The following is a 7,060-nucleotide window of genomic DNA, read 5'->3' as shown; positions in this document are numbered from 1 at the left end:
TTAACTCCAAGATTAAACCATTGTTCTCTAGTCTTGGGTAGTGCCATAGCCTCTGTACCACGATCTTCCACTGTCTTGGGTTAGAGTTCTCTTGCTTGAGGGTACACTAGGGCACACTATTCAATCTCATTTCGCTTCAACTTGTTTTGTTAAAGTTTTTATATTTTATATAGGAAATATCTATTTTAATGTTACTGCTCTTAAAATATTTAATTTTTCCTGTTTCCTTTCTTCACTGGGCTATTTTCCTTGTTGGAGTCCCCAGGCTTATAGCATCCTGCTTTTCCAACTAGGGTTGTAGCTTAGCAAGTAATCTATCCCTCTCCATATACCAAGGCACTTCTAAAATTTGGGTGGTAGCCAACATCAAACAAATGAAAAAAAGGGGACCTTTCCTCTCTACGCTCCTCCCACCCTGACGAGGCACTCAACCGAGTTTGGCTAGTACTGTATTGCTAAGGTGCCCCAGCCCACCCTCCCCTGTTATCCACTACAGATGAAGCTTCATAATGCTGAATCCCCTACTGCTGATACCTCCATGGTCATCCAAGGCGACCGGAAGGAGCAGCAGGGCCTACCGGAACTGTGTCAAAATCACTCGCCATTCATTCCTATTTCTAGCACGCTCTCGTGCCTCTCTCACATCTATCCTCCTATCGCCCAGGGCTTTCTTCACTCCTTTCATCCACCCAAACCTTGGCCTTCCTCTTGTACTTCTCCCATCAACTCTTGCATTCATTACCTTCTTTAGCAGACAGCCATATTCCATTTTCAATATGGCCAAACCACCTCAACACATTCATATCAACTCTAGCTGCTAAATCATTTCTTACACTGGTTCTCACCCTCACTACTTTGTTCCTAACCTTATCTACTCTAAATACACCAGCCATACTCCTCAGACACTCCTTCTCGAACACATTAAATTTCTGTCTCTCCGTCACTTTCATTCCCCACAACTCCGATCCATACATCACAGTTGGTACAACCACTTTCTTATACAGAACTCTCTTTACATTCATGCCTAAACCTCTATTCTTTACCACTCCCTTCACTGCCCTCAACACTTTACATCCTTCATTCACTCTCTGACATTCATCTGCTTCCACTCCACCATTTGCTGCAACAACAGACCCCAAGTACTTAAACTGATAAACTTCCTCAAATAACTCTCCATTCAAGTAATAATAATAATAATCTGGAGAAAGCTTATGATAGAGGTGTTAGAGACGTGATGTGGAATGTGATGAGGTTACATGGAATTGGTGGAAGGTTGTTGCAAGCAGTGAAGAGTTTAAACATAGGAAGTAAAGCATGTTTTAGGATTGGAAATGAAGTGAGAGTGGTTTCCAGTGAGAGTGGGGCTGACACAGGGATGTGTGATGTCACCATGGTTGTTCAATTTGTTTGTTGATGAAGTTGTGAGAGAGGTAATGCTTGAGTGCTTGGTTGAGGACTGAAACAGAAAGATGAGAGTGATCATGAGTGGGAGGGGAATCAGCTGTTGTTTGTGGATGATACTGTATTGGTTGCTGAGTTGCAGACTCGGAGGAGAAGCTGGGTCGATTAATGACAAGACGTTGGGAGGGTAGGCTATGTGAGAGAAGGAAGTTGATAGTTAAAGTGGTTAAGAGTAAGGTTATAAGATGCACCAAAATGGAGGGTGGTGCTAAGTTGAATGGAGAGTTACTTGAGGAAGTAGATTAGTTAAAGTACTTGGGGTTTATATACTGTAATGTACTTAAAAACTTTGAATGCTATTAACTGTAAAGTTCACGTCAATATATAAGTACTACGTATTTACACAGATGAGGAAAAACCACTACTGTATATTCACTAGTAATGTACAGTAACAATTTGGATAAATATACTGATCATATACTATGTACCGTACTAAATACGAAAGTACTGTATCTTTTACCACACTATTTACAACAATACAGTGGTACCTCTACATACGAATTTAATCTGTTCCACAACCTACTTCGGATGTAGAAAATGTCCGGATATCGAAACGAATTTTCCCATAAGAATACATTGAAATAGGATTAATCCGTGGTTGAGCCCAAAAACCTATAATAACTTCTTAATAAACTACTAAACATAATTTCCCATGAGAATAATGCACACTAAATTAGATAATAGACATGTAAAAAAAGAAGAATTATCAAAAAATGATAAATAAGAAACGGGTTTTTAGCGTCACTTTACCTTAGAAACTCCAGCGCAGGTGTTGTTGATCTTGCTACACAGAGAGGAGACGGACGGGTGGCGAGGAGGTAGAGAGGTTAACTACGATAAGCTTACACTACCGTAACTTTTTCTAACTTACACTAAGTGAACTTTAACATAACTTAGCTTATTTTTTTTTATAATTTATATTTTTTTTTACATTTTCTTTTTTTCTTTTTGATGATTAATTTTAATCACTTTCACTCTCTACACTTGAAATTGATTGAATTTTTTTCTCTTCACTCTTTGCTGTTTTCTTTGAACCACTTCCTTCCTCTTCATCACGAGTTCGCTTCGTAGTTTTTTTAAAGAAGCTATCGATAGAAAGTTGCTTGGTACAGCTTTTCAGAATGTTTCGAAAATAAGTTAGGGAAACATCATCAAACTGCGCAACTACACGACAAACCTGCAATTTCTTTGGATGGTATTTGTCAATGAAGTCAACCACGTCTTGATATTTTCCTAACACCTCTTTTATTTGCGGCGAACCTATTGCAAGTTCACTCATACGGACGCCATGCTCATGCTTTTCAATAATTCCTTGCTTTACTTCTAAAGAAAGCATTCCCTTATACCTTTTCTCACCACTACTACTACCACTTGCGAAACTAAGCCTTTTAGGACCCATGATTTACGTAAAATACCGTAAAAGGATGAACGTAAAAATTCACGATTAAAACACAGTTAATAGCAGAACGCACAGGGCACAACTACACGAAGCCGAGAGAACAGAGGAATGTCCCAAGCCACGCTAATTGAGGGCCCCTCCGAGGTCGAAGTGCTGCCTTCTATCGGCGGAAATAAAAAACACATCAGGTGCTATGAGCACCGACTACGCGTACGAGTATTGTTTACTTCGGGTGTCGAAAAAAAAATTCGAGTGTAGAGTAGAAAAGTGTTCGAATTGTACTTAGCGTGTCAAAAATTCAGATACAACCGGTACGACGAAAATTGCTTACTTCGTATGTCGAAATAAAATTCGGGTGTAGTGTCAAAAATTTGCTTGAATTTTACTTCGGATGTTGGAAAATTCGGATATAGATACGTTCGGATGTAAGGTTCCACTGTAATAATACTACAGAACATATATGACATACATTATTGGGAAATATTCGCCACAAAGGCACAGTTGGTGAAGTGGATGAAGGATAAGCTGTGTCGTTACAAATGGATGAACAATGAAGTGATGTAACTGCACAGCATGACACATCTACATGGATGAGGTATCACTGCTGCAAATATAAAATGATTAAAAATGGATTAGACAAAGATAATTAAAAATCATATACAGTACAGTATAATAGAACTGTATGTACATGTATGTACAGTTAGAAAAAATTAAACTAAGGTACTTTATTGTACTGTATTAAAAAATTTTAAAAATGTACCCGTATTTAATTTCAACACTGTAAATTATAAAAAAAATTATAACTATAGTCTATTTTTTATAGCGGTGCATATTTGCACTTGACTCACAGAGGTGCCCTTTTAGCTCGGAAAGGTTCCTGATACCTGATTGGTCGGAAGTATTTTTGTCCGAACACCTTCATTGTTCTCGAATGATTACCAAGTAATGTGAATCGAAACTTATTTTTTAACCTATATTTCTCCATCATATATATGTTTTGTCAATAAACAATGTGAAAGAATAAATATATTATAAAGAATCGTCTTGGTAAGTCTAGATTTAATAACACAATCCGCCGAAGTCAACGACAACAGCTTGTTTTCGGATGCACGCTTTGTAATTTTGTAATTTTTCACATATTTTAACACTAATTGGGATAGATTACACTCATCATAAGTTAAACATGTTATTATAAACTTTCTTTGAATACCAGAACTTACCGAAAACATGGAATTAATAAAACCCGATATTCGTGAAAACTAATGGGGAGGTAAAAGAACAGCCTGTAGTGGCCTGCGGAAAAACGATCCCTTCTGACTCGTAGACGCAGTTTGGTTTTTTCTTTCGTAATATAGTTCGGCCTATTCCTTTCAGTTTAAATAGTCTTATATTGTTTCTCTTCGTATTATTTTGCTTAGTATTTTCCCACATTCCTGTTCCTCACCGAATATCTATCTATTTTCCCCGATATCCCTTCTTTCATATAGGCCTATGTGATATCCGCACTACGATTCCTTATGTTTTGCACCTTACGTCAGTAAGTATGTAAATAATAATAACAACATAAATGTTATGCTGTGTAGCAAGTATAACCTATTCTGTAAACCTGATATTAAGCATAGTATTTTTTTATTCCCGCCTCTACACTATTTTAATGAGACTAGCACGCGCTTCCCTTCAAGCCATCACTTTCGACAGAGGATAAGTAATAAGGAATCGTAGTGCGGATATCCCATATATGAAAGAAGGGATATCGGGGAAAATAGATAGATATTAGGTGAGGAACAGGAATGTGGGAAAATACTAAGCAAAATAATACGAAGAGAAACAATGTAAGACTATTTAAACTGAAAGGAATAGGCCGAACTATATTACGAAAGAAAAAACCAAACTGCGTCTACGAGTCAGAAGGGATAGTTTTTCTGCAGGCCACTACAGGCTGTTCTTTTACCTCCCCATTAGTTTTCACGAATATCGGGTTTTATTGATTCCATGTTTTTGGTAAGTTCTGGTATTCAAAGAAAGTTTATAATAACATGTTTAACTTATGCTGAGTGTAATCTATCCCAATTTGTGGTAAAATATGTGAAAAATTACAAAATTACAAAGCGTGCATCCGAAAACAAGCTGCTGTCGTTGACTTCGGCGGATTGTGTTATTAAATTTAGACTTACCAAGACGATTCTTTATAATATATTTATTCTTTCACATTGTTTATTGACAAAACATATATATGATGGATAAATATAGGTTAATAAATAAGTTTCGATTCACATTACTTGGTAATCATTCGAGAACAATGAAGGTGTTCGGACAAAAATACTTCCGACCAATCAGGTATCAGAAACCTTTCCGAGCTAAAAGGGCACCCCTGTGAGTCAAGTGCAAATATGCACCGCTATAAAAAATAGAGTATAGAAAACTACATTATCATACGTACATTCTGTAAAATTTTAAAATCTTAAAATGGAAAAATTACTGAAAAATGTCTTACCATTTGGCATGGGGATGATAATCATCTATGACATCATTGTCACCGATCTCCATTGTGGTTGCCAGAGGAGTGGTTTCAAGCTCGGGAGAATTTGTGGAGGAGGTGGTGGTGGCAGTTTCTCACGATGAGGGAAGACATTGCTATGGGCAGCTGCTTCACAGACTTCTCCATCACATCCAAGATGCTTTTGTAACCAGTCTCATCCATGGAACGTAAGAACTTCAGAGCACATACCAATGAATGATCCATGCTGTATGCCATTCGCTTCAACTATTCCACCAACCAGAGCACAGACTCCATGGCAGTGTTGGTTTGCTTGTCCCCCAAGTGGCAATTGAGCTTCTCCAATGGATTCTGTTTCAAGCTCATAAAGTCTGCTAAGGAGATAAAACTGTAGAGTTGCTCGAGAGGTACATTCCTCTCCTTCATTACAATCAACAAAGTAGACCATAAAGAAGTGCATGATATAAGGTCTTCTCCAAAGAATACACCAATTTCATCACCATACATCTCTTTTATGGAAAGGCTTGTGTTTTAAGATCAAAATAGTTGGTCAGAGAACTACGACTTCTGCCAGTTCAGTACAGTAAACAATTCCGTCAATTCACTTAAATCAAAACTGGAATGTCTTGGCGAACTACTTTTGCAGCTACAAAGAGCTTTAGGAAATTGCACCCTAGAACCCTATATAACCTGGACCTTTAGTCTGGGATGGAGGAACAGGTGCAAATATCACATTAGGGCTCCCACTTTGAGGTGCCCCTACCTTCCATTATCTGGTAGACATCTTTTACTATTTGAGTGGGAAGGCTTCAAATGAAATTGTGCCATCAATGCCTTTGTTAATTGTTGAGAGGGTCTCAATTTTGAAAATGCAATAAATCCATTCTATCTCTTGTATGAAGGAAGATTACTCTTGTACCATTGTTTTCAATGGGCTTTGTTCAAATCTCCCTACAGGCATACTTAATCATGAAATAAGGTTTGATTTTAGGAGTGTCCTTCTCCTAAAAGAGCAGCTAACCATAGCTAAAGTGTCTCTTCTACCCTTACCAAGAGGAAAGTAGCCACTGACCAATACCATTGAAGTAGTTAACCCCTTGAACGAGGAAGAATTGTTTGGTAATCTGTGTTGTAAGGTGTATGAGGGCAGAGGAGAATATGTAATGAATAGGCCAGACTATTCAGGGTGTGTGTAGGCAAAAGGAAAATGAGTCGTAACCAGAGAGAAGGATCCAATGTAGTACTGTTTGGCCTGTCAAAGGACCCATTAACTGAGGTAGTATCTCGACAGTTGGTCCATACACTTATCCATTTATCTAGGAAAAGCAATAAAAAAAATAAAACGGCCAAATCTGAGAAGGTACTATTTATGGCAGAAGTTCAAAGTGAGGGTCTAGTTGCCTAACAGGTTAGTGGGGGCTTCCGCACCACCTGTCAGTAATTAGAACTACCTTGTTAAAGTTTTAATAGCTGTTCCAGCTTCACAAAAGTCATACTCCTCAAATTAAAGGATGACAGTATATAATTGTGTAGGAACAAATAAACTGAGCGTGAGAAGTTGGGATAAAACAGTCTGTAGCCTGACAACACATGATTAATTAGTAGAGTTGTATAACAGTATAAAAAAATTATTATTTCAAAGATTTAGACATTGTGGTAGACTGCAACGTAACCTATGAGATGAAGGACATTAATAAGGTCTG

Source organism: Palaemon carinicauda, chromosome 8 (genome assembly GCF_036898095.1).
Source record: "Palaemon carinicauda isolate YSFRI2023 chromosome 8, ASM3689809v2, whole genome shotgun sequence".
NCBI classification, from domain to species: domain Eukaryota; kingdom Metazoa; phylum Arthropoda; class Malacostraca; order Decapoda; family Palaemonidae; genus Palaemon; species Palaemon carinicauda.
This window is presented reverse-complemented; position numbering follows the sequence as displayed.